Below are 14,284 nucleotides of genomic sequence, written 5' to 3' on the forward strand. Positions count from 1 at the left end.
ACCCCTGCCTGGATTCATTCCCCCCCCCCCCCCCCCAAGCCTTCATCAAATAGCTACTACAGGACAAGCCCCAGAAGCTTCTGCATCCAGGGATGGAGAGTTAAGGGGGCAGAGGTATGTGGGGAAATCTATGCTGTCACTGCAAACTGTAGCACCACCTTAACAAGCAAAGCCCACCCAAGCCTCCAGTTTTGCATTTGAAAAGTCCCACTCCCCATCCCCCCACCCCCCCCCTTAAGCGCAGTGGGGAGGCCAGAGGCCTCTACCCAGCCCCTGAAGGTCCAGAGGAGGGAGGAGGCAGCGCAGTCCTCACAGGCAGGAGGGTGGACAGTCAGCTCAGAGGTGGTCCCCCGGGGACTTAGGTGGGAAGGCAGGAGCTGCCGTCAGTGCTCTTGGCACAGTGAGGGGACAATGGTCCCCATTACCCAGCACCCCCTGAGGACACAGGCTTGCTTTTGTTTCTCTTTTTCCCCCTTTTTTTTTTTTTTTATCGCCTCTGGAGTTTTCACCTCCACCAGAAGTCACAACTGTAGCCATCTACCAGGGCTGAGCAGGGCAACCAGAGGCCACAGGGGCGAAGAGACCACTGGGGAGCAGCAAGCCCCTCCTGCTGGTGGAATGCGGGGGAGGGGGGGAGGAGGCCTGGCAGATCTCAGGGTGAGCTACTAATACCCAGGGGCTATGGTCTGTGACCTGAAATCTTTACTTCCCCCTTTGCCAGCCGCACCTGGGTAGGAAAAATCACAGCCATGCAGGTGGAAGCAGTGGGCAGAGCAGACAGAAATGTAGGTTCGGGCACCCAGGAGCCCCTCCTGGGACACCAGCAGCCCAGGCCATGCATTCATGCCTGAGGGGGAGAGGCAGAGGCAGGAAGGGGAGATGAGGTCTGCCCATTCTGCCCTGCTGCTGGTCACAACCTTCTATCCTGACTACATCGCTTCACACACTGAACAAGCAGAACACCATCTAGCAGAAGATAGGCAGGCGCAGAGGCAGATTAGGGCCAGGGATTTAGGCCAACTGTGCTGCCATTTCTGCCACTCCCCAGAAGGGGCAGGGAGGGGGTAGACTGCCCATGGGGGCTCAAAGGCAGGGCAAGCCTCCAGGTCTAGGATCTTTGCCATGACTACTAAGCTCAACAATAAAGTTTAGCTGATCAGCGATCCTTTCAAGAACTAAGGGGGGGAGGGGGGAGGAAAGCCAGAATACCACATGCAGTAATTTCTGGAATGGAGCAAGGTGAGCCACTGAGTCCAGAGCTGGCTTGTGGGGCACAGCCACAACTGTCTAAGCAGGTAATGCCAGTTCTGTCTCCATAGGCTGCAAGGAAAAGCACTTTAGGGACCGCCAACCTGGGTTTGTGCTTGATTCTACCGCACTACGTGGCCTCCATCCATCCCATAACCTTGGGCTCCTTACCTGGAAAGTGGGGTGTATAATAATCCCCTCTAGGGGTTGTTGTGAGGTTCAGATTAGGTGAACACCTTGAAGGGATTTTGCAAACTTCTGAGCCTCTCAGGGAGAATCTGGCAACTAGGGGGCAACTCCTGAGGATCCTGGGGTGTGATACTTGGTCAAGCAAAGTTGTGGGGTAGGGCAGGCCCACCCTCTGGCTCTCTGCAGGCTCCAGTCCCTCTCCTCCCCTCTGCCAGCCAACACCCACTTCCCAGGACTCTGAGCCTGAAATCACACTGCAACAAGAGTAGTAAAGTCCCTCCATTTCTGCAAAGTGTCCACATCCGCCCAGAGTGCTGGAAGATGAGCCCATGTTACAGGGCACGCCCCCACCCTACCCCCATACCAAAAATATCTGCTGTCACTGTGGTAACCCTCCTAATCTTGCAGCTTACAGAGGAAATATTTGTTGACCTGATCTCACTTTCTCTTCCAAGAATGATTCTGGCTGTGTCCCCCAAGTATCAGACTCCCGGAGATAGTAAAAACAAAACAAACCACCAGGCTCGGCTCACCTGACCCAAAGCATCACTGAGCTGGTCGTTTAAGTAGTGCCTGCTTGTAATATCAGCTATTAAGAAGGCAAAGATGGAAGGACCACAGTGCAAGGCTGGCCTGGACAAACGCTAGGGACCCGATCTAAAATAAATTGAAGCAAAAGAAGGGAGGGCTGGCCATCCAGGGGACATGACTCTAGCAGTGGAACACCAGCCTAGCAAGTGTGAGGCCCAGAGTTCAAGCCCCAGCACCACTGATAATAAAGCGAAGGAGTGTAAACTACAGGATGGAGACTTTGTGGGGTTTGCCTCTGTTACTTGCTGTGCCAAGGATGGAATCCAGGGCCTTGTGCAGGCTCGGCAAGCACTCTACCGCTCAAGTACAGCCCCAGTCCCGCCTCAAAGCTTTCTAAGCAGTTGCTGGGGCTGGGAGGTGGAAATCTTGTACCCCCAACCAGTGCTACAGTCAAGCCAGTGTGAAAGTGGCGGAAAAGAGGGCAGAGCTTGAGAGCCAGACAGCTCTAGACTTAGATCCCGCCGTTCCATTTCGATGACCTTTTACTAATTATATCACCTTAGGCAAATTACTCAACCTTTCTCATTCCATTTCTCATTGTAAAACAGCATTAGTACAACCACTACCACAGGGTTATAAGTATTTAATAAGAATTAAACAATTCCTAAAAGTGCCGGAACAGACACTGTGCAGAGGCTGGCATAGCAGGCAGGAGGCGACGATAACCCCGCAGCCTCACACCTATGATTACAAAACCTGGCCTGTCAACCTTGCCGGGCCACCAGCTAAGTTCACAGCAGAGGACTCTGAACGAGCTGAGTCCAGAGGAAAGCAAAGGGTGTGGCTTTCCACACTGGCTCCAAATCAATACAAACCGAAGTCTGAGAGGTCTGCAAATACACGTGTAGACACATCTCGAGGGGAATGTACAGTCTCTCAAGATAATGTTTCCTCAAGGAAATGGTCACCTTTATGTAAATATTTACACAACTAGCCTATTGCTTTGTGGGTTACTAATAAACTCCACCTGCCACACCCCTGGGAGGCAGAGCCCTCAGGAGAGCCTCCAGGGGTGACGAACCTGTTCACCGTGCCAGGCGTGGCCCCAGAAGGGACAGACTTCAGGAAGCAGGCTCATTCGCTCCCTGGGCGGAATCACCAGCCCTGACCCCTGAGAACCGGGCTCCTTCCTTCCCTTTGGTGATCCAGAGTCCCCCCAAGGCTGAGACCCCAACACCATACCTGTCCCCTCCCAGTCACCACAGCTGTCAGCAACCCAGACTTGCCTTCTTGCAGTTCCCCCCAGTCCCCCAGTGGGCCAGCTCAGACACCTGGGTCGCCCACAATGCTCAGGCCCAACTGGACACTTGGGTTCTAAAGCCTCTGACCTGAGCCTAGCCCCCACCCGCCTTGCCCGAGGCTGCACACGGGTCCCTCTCTCTGTGGAGCTCTTTCTCAAGACCCAAGTGCTTGAGCTCCACTGAGCCCAGGTTTCTTTAGTTTCGTTTGGGGGTTGAACTTTGGGCAGGAGATTGTCCCTTAGCTTTTTCACTCTGACACTCTACCACTTGAGCCACACATCCACTTTCAGATTTTTTGGTAGTTAACTAGAGATGATAATTAAAAAAAAAAAAAAAACTCACGGACTTTGCTGCTCATGCTGGCTCAATCCTCGGACCTCCGCCTCGTAGGATTTAATCCTCACCTAGGATTACAGTGTGAAGCACCAGTGCCCAGTATGGAGTCAGTTCTTAAGACACTGTTTCCTACACAAGCAGTGAGTCTTAGGGGAGGAACCCAAAGGCGTAATGCCTCTGAACATTTAAAATACCATTTATCAAAACAAACTCCAGGAAATGGAAACTTGGGTCTTTGGTTGGTGGTGGCAGTGGCAGGTTTTGCTTTCTGTTTTGTTTTGTTCTTTTTTCTTTCTTTGGGGGCCCCAGAGGGGGAAGGGGCACCAAAATGGAAGGGAGAAGGATGAACAAATGCAAGCATGGTATTCAGTATACACTATGTGGAAAATGAACTACATTAACTTGTGGGCAGAAGCAAGAAGGAGACACAGGGGGAAAGCAAAGGAAGGGATGACACTGTCCAAAAAGAAACACGCTCATTATCCCAATGTACATCCCTTTAATAATAATAAAAAAATTGAAAAGACACAGCTTCCTGCTCCCTCAGCCTTCCCAAGACTAGCCATCTCCTCCTCCCCACCTCCACAGAGAGGCCATGGCACGTGGCAACCACTGCCCAAGTGCCCCCCCTCCCCCCACCATTCCAACCTCAGCGCCCACCAAGCCGGCTCCTCTCCCCTTCGGCTGTGAGGTCTTATGAGCAGCAAGAAGTCAGGTGGGCTCTGCGGCAGAGAGAAGGGGTACATGCCAGGGTTCGGGGTCCCTGAAGTAGAACAGATACAGCTAGGGTGAGAGTTCTGGGCACAGGGCGCTGTCCTAGGTACTTACTTCACTGCGCCCCGGCCCCAGTCCTAAGGCACCCCACACTGGACAGCCTTGGGCTTTCCTCTTTACAGAGGTGGAAACTGGACCCAAGAGAAGTTCCGCACCTGCCCACAGCCCCACGGGAGGAAATGGTGGAGCCTGAGGTTCCATGTAGGTGTTCTGGCAGGCAGCTTAACCTGCGCCACACCGCTTCGAACAGGCTCATAGGCGTGAAACACAGCAGTGGGCTTCAGCTAGCCGACGAGGAGCAGGGCCTGTGAGATCGTGTTCAGAACCCAGCACGATGCAGTCCTAGCAGGGAAGTCCATGTTACTTGGCTAGCACAAGGGCCAGGGGCCCCGGTGGCACCTGACCTGGGCCTCCTCCAGACAGTGTCTCTGCGGCGTATACCCAAGGCGAAGGCCACAATCCTGGTGCTCTTCACTAGCTGGCTTGGGGATACAATCTCTCTGGTTTGTTCTAAGACGGGGCTTTGGGAAGCAGGTTTTCATGTGGGCTCAAGAAACGATGACGGTTTGGGGATCTGTGGCTAAGCTCTTGCATCTGCCCTTCTAACCCCAGCAACTCAAGCACTTCGCACGCTGACTCCACTCTGAGGACAGGAACTTAGGATCCCCCGGGGACAGTGCCCATCAACAAAACAACCACTCTGACAGCTAGATGAAATCAGATCAATAGCATTCAGCTCCAGTCAAGGATGGATGGCCAAGAACAGAGGGTTGAACAGGAAGCCTACTGGCAAACTTCCTAACAATAAACCCAGCCCCTGGGAGAGGCCTCTTCCTGCTTTGGTTCTACCTTGAAAAACATCCTAAATGACTTCACACCCAGCTTCCATGTGTTCCTCCTGTGTCTGGCAGTTCAGACGGTTGGGGAAGGGCATGGACACCCTGCTGCTCCTCCTTCCCACCCTAGGCTTCTGCTCTGCGCAGGGCAAGCCCAGCAGGCAGACTCAATGACCCAGAAGGATCAAGAGGAACCAAGGTCAAGGCAGAGAGGCACTCAGGACAAACACCAGGGATCCACACACGGTTACTCGCTGTGTCTGTTCGGATTCCAACATGTCGAGTCTGCTGTTCTGGTCGGCTCGTGGCCACCCTAGGCTGGTAGAAGGTGGGCTGACTGCACACCCCCTGAGTTCCTGGGGCCGGCAGAATCATAAACAGCCAGACAGGTGCACTGAGGGTGACAGTCTGGCCACATATAATGAGAAACTGAGCCAGAGCCTCCCCGTATACATGACTCAGCCAGGAGCCCAGAAGGCCACTATCAAACAGGACGAAGGCAGCTTGCCAGCGGCTACACGAGGTGCTAGACCTAGGTTCGCCCTTGTGCAGAATGTCTACCCTGAGCCAACCCCTCCAGAAGCTGCTTGCTTGGTTCTAAGACACTCAGCCCTCTCCTGCTCTCCTGCACACACCCGGAACAATCAGTGTTCTCCTGGCCCTGCTTTAAAACCTTCCATGACTCCCCAGTGCCTTGGTGTGACAATGGAAATGCCATGCTCCTCGCCTTGGCTGACTCTGAACCTCCCTTCCTACTCAGCTCCCCCGCTAGCACCCGCAGGCTGCTCATTCCACCCCAGCACTTCCGTCTCATCTTCTAGTCCCGGCACAGAAAGCATCCTTTCCGGTCTCTGGCCAATGATCCTGCTCTCTAGTGTACTTAGTAAAGCCCACCCTGCCTGTGCCTCAACTACTTTCCCTCAACTTCTTCACTGAGCGAATGCCAGCTTATCCGTCAGATGTCAGCTTCTCTGTGAAGCTCTCTGGGCTCATTCCTCCCACAGGTTCCATGCTCTCCCAGGGTTCTCTGAAGCTAACACTTGAAATCAGCAAGTTTCTCTAGCCAGAAGCTGAGCTCCCCAAAGGCACAGCCCACCACGTATCATTCATTTCTGCAGACCAGCTCCTAGGTTCCCACACAAGGCGCCCCCTGGACAGGAACTTCTGCTTTGGCCAACATGAACAAGCTCAGAACAGACTCACTCTCCCACCTCAACCAAACAACCAACCAGACAAAATAAATGACACAATCACTTTTTTATTGTGTGTGCACACGCGCTTGCATGCACACCCATGCCAGTCCTGGGGCTTGCACTCAGGGCCTGGGTGCTGATCTTCAACTTTTTTTTTCTCAAATCTAGTGCTCTACCACTTGAGCCATAGCTCCACTTCTGGTTTTTTGTTGGCTAATTGGATATTAGGGTCTCACAAACTTTCCTGCCTGGGCTGGCTTTGAACTTCAATCCTCAGATATCAGTCTCATGAGTAAGATTCCAAGCATGAGCCACTGGTGTCCAGCTCCACAATCACTTTTAAATACTGGACATAAGGCAGCCCAGAAGAGTGACCCTTACAGGGAAGCAAACGAGGTAAATGTCTCCAGGCATGCACGCGAGTGGGAAGAGCGAAGGTCAAGTCAGCCAGCATTCACAGGGCAGAGAATCTGGGAGGAAGGAGCCAAAATTCAGAACAAGAAACAAGGTGTAACCAGGCACTAAAGCACTCTTAAAGAATTTTAAAATAATTTAGAACTCTATCCCTAGAAAATTTTCTAATAAACCCAAAAGCAAAATAAATACTCCTCAGGCACCCAAAAGCTGAAGGAATTCATTAACTGAATAATACTACAAGAAATGTTAAAAAAAAAAAAAAAAAAAAGACCTTCCTCTTCCCTACCTCCACCTCTGGCAACCACCATTCTCCCTTCTGTTCTATCAATCTACCTCTAGACAAAACCACGTCCAAACAGCGGCCATGTGACAATTACTCTTAGTCAGCTACCCAAGACAGCACACAGCAGGTCTTCAAGGATTGACAAGGCACAGCACGTGTCTGGCTTTCCTTCTGAGGCAGTCTACCGGATACATGCATGCTTACTTGTCCCTCTGCTAATGTGCACCCGGGCTGTTTCCCTCTTTCTACCGTGAATAATGCTACTGTGAACACAGTTCTTTGAGTTCCTGCTCCTGCTTCTTTTGGATGGGTCCATACCCAGAAAAGGGATTTCTAGGTCATGAGGTAACTTTGCTTAATTTTCTCCAGAATTTCCACACCACTTCCTACACTGTGGAAATTGGCATACACAAGCACTTACATTTTTCAACACTTACAGGTGTGAAGCGATATTAATTATACGTTGTGATTTTAATTTGCATTTCCCAAATGCCCAGTGATGCTGAACATCTTTTTGTGTGTTTTTGGAGGACATTTATCATCTTTGGAGAGATATCTATTCAGATCATTTGCCAACTTTTGAACTGTCTGTTTTTATTTATTTATTTTGGTCTGAGACTGGGACTTGAAGTCAGTATCTAATGCTTTTGCTCACTGGCTGGCACTCTACCACCTGAGCCATGCCTGTAACCCCTTGTCTATTTTTCATTATCGGACTGTAGGAGCTCTAGATATCAATCTACTAACAGTCCAGTAACACCAATTTTTGAAACACTGGTTGACTATATTAATATGAAATAGATTTCAGAGCAAAGAAGATTTCCATGTTAAAAGGGTCATTTCATAATGAGAAAGGTCAACTCATCCAAGCTATCCAATACCCCCCAAATGTTCACACAATTAATAATACAGCTTCAAAATAGGGCACTAATGGCTCACACCTATAATCCTATCAAGCTATTTAGAAGGCTGAAAATAGTAGGACTGTGGTTTAAGGCCAGCTTGGACAAAAAAAAATATTCAAGACTCCATCTCCATGGAAGAAGGTGGGTGCTGTGGTACTCGCCTGTCATCCTAACTATGACAGGAAGCCTAAGGTAGACCAATTGAGGTTCTAGAGCAAGCCAGGCCAGGAGGCAAGACACTATGGCAAAAATAACTGTCACAGGCTGCTGGGTACGTACTAGTGGCTCACGCTTGTAATCCTAGCTACTCAGGAAGCTGAGCCCTGAGGATCTTGGTTCAAAGACAGCCTGGGCAAGAAAGTCCATGAGACTCTTTTCTTCAGTTAAACACGGAAAAGCCAGAAGTAGAGCTGTGGCTCAAGTGACAGAACACTAGCCTTAAACGAAAAGGCTCAGGGACAGTACCCAGGCCCTAAGTTCAAGACCCAGGACCAGCACAAAAATATAAACAACCAAAGAAAGGTTTCAAGACAGATCTCTGTTGTCAAACCATCCTCTGAAGTTCCTTTTACATACGGAAGCCGTACAAGCTGAGAGATCGGCCGCTGTCGGATCCTGACTAGCTGGCCACAGTGGGTGACAACAAATCAGGTAGCTGTCCAAGAGCCTGACAGAGGGGGATCCGAAGTGTCACTATTATCGGTTATCATTCCAGTGCCTGAGTCCGAGGGGAGCGTGAGGGACCTTGGTGCCACCCCTCAAGTTCCAACAGAGGCCACAATAACCACCACCTCAGCCATTCTCTCAGAAATCTAGGGAGCTGTCAACCAAGCAGCCTGGTCCCTAGGATTTCTTGAGCCCACAATCAAAGCTGTTTTAACATCCTGACTGCCGGGAGAATCCTCCCATCCAGCCACCTATTCTCAGGGGAGACCTCAGAGCAGCCTCCAGCACCCAGAAGAGGTTCTGTGCCGGACCAGAGACACCTGTCTGTCACATTTGTCAGGGTCACTACCTACCAAGAGGCTCCTCTTCTGCCAGGACAGCTTCAAGTGACCTTCAGATGATCCCCACCTATGACCCATCCTAACAGCCCCACACTGGGCTGCTCTGGACCTCCCTACCCATGACCACTAGGGGCCATGCATGACTGGCTATGTAAGTGACACCCTCTCTCCCTGGATCACAGTCCTCCAGGACACATCACCTCCCAGACCCTGTGCTGCAACAGAGACCCGGGTAAACCCTCGCCTGAGAGCAGTGTGGCAGAACAGGAGACCGGAAGCCCAGAAGAAAAACGCTGAAGACGTAAGCACCACCTGACTTACTGAAATTGACAGAGCACTCCTTGTTTATTCTTCAACAACAGGGGAATAAGTCCTCTCTTTAGTGATCTCTTTAGTGATCGGTGGACCATGTCCTGAGCCCTATAGAACAAGTCTCAGTAACTTTAGGACAATTCAAGTCATACCAAGTTATGTCCTCTACTTATGAAGGATTTTAATTAGAAACCCATGCTTACTGGACAGGAGAACATAGAGTAATACTATAATGCTCTTTCTGTTCCTTTACTCCTTGCAATCCTGCTGAGAAGGGCCCAGATAAATAGCAGTGAGATCAAAAGTACTTATAGGGTCTCCAAAGCTAGGCCTGCCTCACTGGAGTCATTTTCCTGATGTTCTTAGTGGAGGCTCCTCCCCCCTCTCCTCCCCAGCCCATCCTCAGCCCCAGGGGCTCTCTAAGTGTTGTCAATCCCGGTTCAATCAAGACAAACCAGTTTGATATTCGCTGAGCAAATATCTCATAACATGTGAAAGCAGATACAGAGGCAAGGATGAAATGGGTACCTACAAATGGGTACCAGCAAAACCTACCACACTCCCCCTTACAGAAACTTGTGTCAAAGGAAAACAATCCTGAAACAAATCAGAACCTCCCCTAAACTCCAGATCTTGCCAGGAAACTTTGAACAGAAGTCCCACATGACAGAGAAAGTGAGGCCTTCCATGGCCTGATGAGGTCAGTCTGGAAAACCCCCTCAACCAGTGGCCAATAGTGTCCAGAAATGATTTGTGAGGCCATTTACCCCCAAAGCCCTTTCTACAGCACAGTAGCCTATTTCAAAGCTGAAAGCAAATGGTTTTTTTAATTCCTTGGTATTAATTTCACTTCCAAGATCCCAGTAGCCTAGCAAATTTTAATGTTTTCCTTAAAGAATCACAGGTACACTTGTTAAAAATAGATTCCTGGGATCAGGCACCGGATGGCTCATGCCTGTAATCCTAGCTACTCAGGAGACTAAGATCTGAGGATCCAGCTTTGAAGAGTGCCTGGACAGAAAAGTCTGTCAGACTCTTATCTCCAATTAACCACCAAAAAGCTGGCAGTGACCAAATGCAGCAGTTATACTCACTAGACACTATTGCTGAAAATGAACTGTACAACCTGTGGGTGGGGACAGGAGGGGAAAACTGGAAAAGTGAGGGATGGGGTGACATTGTCCAAAAAAAAAAATGTACTCATTACCTGACATATGTAATTGTAACCCATCTGTATATCACCTTTACATAATAAGTTTCTTAAAAAGCCAGCAATGGAGGGGCTGGGGATATGGCCTAGTGGCAAGAGTGCCTGCCTCGGATACACGAGGCTACACGAGGCCCTAGGTTCGATTCCCCAGCACCACATATACGGAAAACGGCCAGAAGCGGCGCTGTGGCTCAAGTGGCAGAGTGCTAGCCTTGAGCGGGAAGAAGCCAGGGACAGTGCTCAGGCCCTGAGTCCAAGGCCCCGGACTGGCGCAAAAAAAAAAAAAAAAAAAAAAAAAAAAAAGCCAACAATGGAGCTGTGGCTCAAGTGATAGAGCACCTGCCTTGAGCATAAAAGCTAAGAGAGAGTATGAAGCCTTGGGTTCAAGCATCAGTACTGGCATGAAAATAAGTAAAACTCTGCCTCTCACTGGCTAACATTAGCCAAGTTCCTAATATCGCTGCAACTCCTTTCACCTGTCAAACGAAATCCCCATCTATTTGGAGCGTTCTCAGAATGGAGTATGTCCAAAAAGACAAGGACAGCACCCAGCATGTGGCAGCCAAACAAGAAATCAGAGCTCCTGCTAGGCAACATGGCCACCAGAAACTTCCCAGCTGAAGCAATCTATAATGCAAAGGCTCCACTTCATGGAAATTCCAAAGGTTCTGAGCCAGATCTCCAACATGATCTAGGGGGAAAGGGCTTTTTCTTGGCACAATGACCGCCAAGAACAGACTTATCAACATTGAGCATTTCACCCAGCCATGCACAGGCAGGCTCAGAAACACACACACGATCAGGTTTGTGCAGGATTGTAGCTTTGGACAGCAGCCAAGTGCCGCTGTTCCCACCGCTTCTCCAGCTGTAAGGCTGTCAGAGAATGACTGAGAGTCAAAGTAGCTCCATCTTCGATGTCTCAGTAAGAAACAGAACTCCTGGGGGAGAGACACGGACCAACGAAGGAAGTGCGAAAGGACTTGGGCTGAAGGCTGACAGTGGCAGTGAATGACCAGGTGCGTCTGCCTGGGCTGAGGGAGAGTAGCCAGCTGAGGGCAGTAACTCACGGCCCGGCCCGGGACTCCTCCCCACCCCCGACCCACCGCACGAGGTGGGAAGGCTGGCCGGCCGGCCGGTCTGAGCTGTAAGGGGAGCGTGGAAGGGAGCCCCACATACACTGGGGATGCATCCACTCCCTGACCTTTGCACCCTCAGGGTCGCGGGGGGAAGGGCTGCTAGGCGATCCGTATCCGGGTCAAGAAAGGTCAAGACAAGGGTCGGTCGGGGTCCTTCCAAGCCCGCTCTGCCCCCCCCCCCCCAAGGTGCCCACTGGCGAGCAGGTCCTCACTCTTACACCTCAGTTTCTCCCTAGGTACGAGGGGGAAACTGGGTCTGACGATACCGGAGGAGCGACTGTAAGCCGCCCGGGGTTAGCGGGCGAAAGAGGGGCCGGGAGGGCGACCGGGTCGCTCCCACCGCCCGCGCCAGCCGGCAGCGCGGGTCACGCGCCCCTCGCGCCCAATCGCCGGCCTCCGCCCCGGGGAGGCGGGCAGCCCGGGCCACCGGGAGCCGCCGGCGGCGCGGCCCTCGCCCTCCCGCTCCCCTCTGCGGCCCCACCCACCGGCCGCACACCCGGACCATCCCGGGTCCCCGCTCACCTACTCCGGGCCGCCGCCACCGCGGGAAAACCGCGACCGCGCCCACACTTCCGGGATCCGCGAGGCCCGCCCCCGCCGGATGTGACACTCCTCCCACGTCCGGGCTGGGAGCGGGGGCACGCTGCTCGTCAGCGTCCCGTCGGGGACCCCCGCCTCGTGCCCGGGGTCTAGGGGTTGCCACGACGCCGGCCCACACACGCTCGCCCCCGCCGCCGCCCGGAACCACACCCACCGGGGGCCGCCAGACTCGGCCTGCGCGTGCGCGCGCCACGGAGACCCCGCCCTCCGGGCACGCCCCTCGTGAAGCCCCGCCCACGCGGCGTCCCTTGGAGCGCGCGTGCGCGGACAACCCTGCGCCTGTGGCTGGCTAAGGCGCTGTTTTGCACCTTGCTGGGCTCTTAGAGGAAGCCGGAGAGGAAACCCGTGGACTCCCCTGAAGGAGGCCCCAGATGGGGCCAGCCAAGATGGAACTCAAGCATGCTCGATTTGGACTGGAAACGGCCACAGATGGAGTGTGTCCCCTGGCAAACAAAACCAGTGTTCTGGACCTGACCAGTGTGGGCTGGGCTCCTCAAACAGCTCTAGGTCGTCCCCCCACGCCCCACCCCCGCAGGGTAACCCGCGCCCAAAGCCCTAGATCACACCTGGAGTACATTCTGTATGGAAAGAGACTTGTAACCCGCCCGAGATGGCACAGCAGCGCTCGGATGGGGATGCTGACGCCCTCCTCCCTGCGCAGCTTGGAAAGGGATAACCAGGCCTGGAAGCCAGTGCCATTCCCTTTGGTCTCTTGAGGCCTCAGAAGGAGAGCTTCTAGCCTAAGGGAGCCATGCTGCCTAAAATTAAACCCTTGTGGCCCGTTAAGACCCTCATTGCCTGCTTCTGCAAAGTGTGAATTACTGGGTCACCTTCGGGGAAGTCCAGGGACAAGCATGGTGCCAGGGGAAGCAGCACTGGAGGCCTCCCTTAATTCCACTCCTGGTCCTTTCCCTTGGGTGCCATCACTCTTACAGGAAATTCAAATTTCCCATATCAGATCCTACCACGAACAGTCCTGACAGGACTTCCTCATCCTTGCCACCTCATTGGCTACCAGGCAACCTATGGATTCATGCCCTTTGGGTCAGGTGATCACCCTTCTCCAATGAGATGTCTGGTGACTCTTTTAACGATACCATGTTGCTGTTTTTGGACATACATCACTGTGAACGTACTGTCCGAGTGACTACACTGACAACAGCCACCAGAAAGTTCTACTGAAACTGTGTCTTAATTATAGTAAGGAGCAAGGCACATGACCTTAACTTTCAGTCACAAACCCTTGTGATATGTGATTTTTTTTTTAATTTTTTTTTTTTTTTTTTTTGGCCAGTCCTGGGCCTTGGACTCAGGGCCTGAGCACTGTCCCTGGCTTCTTCCCGCTCAAGGCTAGCACTCTGCCACTTGAGCCACAGCGCCGCTTCTGGCCGTTTTTCTGTATATGTGGTGCTGGGGAATCAAACCTAGGGCCTCGTGTATCCGAGGCAGGCACTCTTGCCACTAGGCTATATCCCCAGCCCCTGATATGTGATTTTTTAACTCTGCACATTATCACTTTTGAAAGAAAAAAAATTGGAAAACACTACTGAAGGATTAACTTGTATTTACATTCAGTCACTCTTTGACTTATTGGTATCATATTGAAAAGTGGAACATGGACTTGATGGCTGGAGCTAGAGCAATCATCTTGAACCATGGGGGCAACATAGGAACAAAGGCCACACCTGGTGACAAAATAAAATAGAAGGAGCCTGGATTCTGACAGCACAGAGCACATGAGAGAAAGATGGAGGGCCCCTGTGCAAGCCGCTGCTGTTCCCAGTTTTATCCTTCCTGTCTTTCAGCTCTTAGACTCCACTTCTACGTAATCCCTGTTGTACCCCAAGATGGATGTCCCCCTCGTCTGTTACTCAGACATCCCTACCTCTCTCTTTCTTAGCATGGCCTATGCTTTTCTGTATCCAACCATTCCTTGTCCCTAGATTGCAACTCCTCTAACAACAAGCAGGGACTGGCTCCTACGTGTATTTTTTTGTTATGCAGAT

The 14,284-nt window shown here is 51.9% G+C and overlaps 1 protein-coding gene across 2 annotated transcripts in view; it reads right to left on the minus strand.

The window, feature by feature from the left end:
* The window catches only part of Vps37c (VPS37C subunit of ESCRT-I), a 28,756-nt gene that overhangs the window by 11,655 nt on the left and 2,817 nt on the right, over window positions 1-14,284 (minus strand). Inside the window, exon 1 of one of the 2 annotated variants that reach the window (XM_048360182.1) lies at window positions 12,201-12,423. The exons of the other annotated variant lie outside the window; for it this stretch is intronic. The gene's annotated coding sequence lies outside the window, so the exon portion shown is untranslated. Of the gene's footprint in view, window positions 1-12,200; window positions 12,424-14,284 lie in introns of those variants that run through there. 2 annotated transcript variants of the gene reach the window in all.

This window comes from Perognathus longimembris, chromosome 13, assembly GCF_023159225.1.
Source record: "Perognathus longimembris pacificus isolate PPM17 chromosome 13, ASM2315922v1, whole genome shotgun sequence".
Taxonomy (NCBI): Eukaryota; Metazoa; Chordata; class Mammalia; order Rodentia; family Heteromyidae; genus Perognathus; species Perognathus longimembris.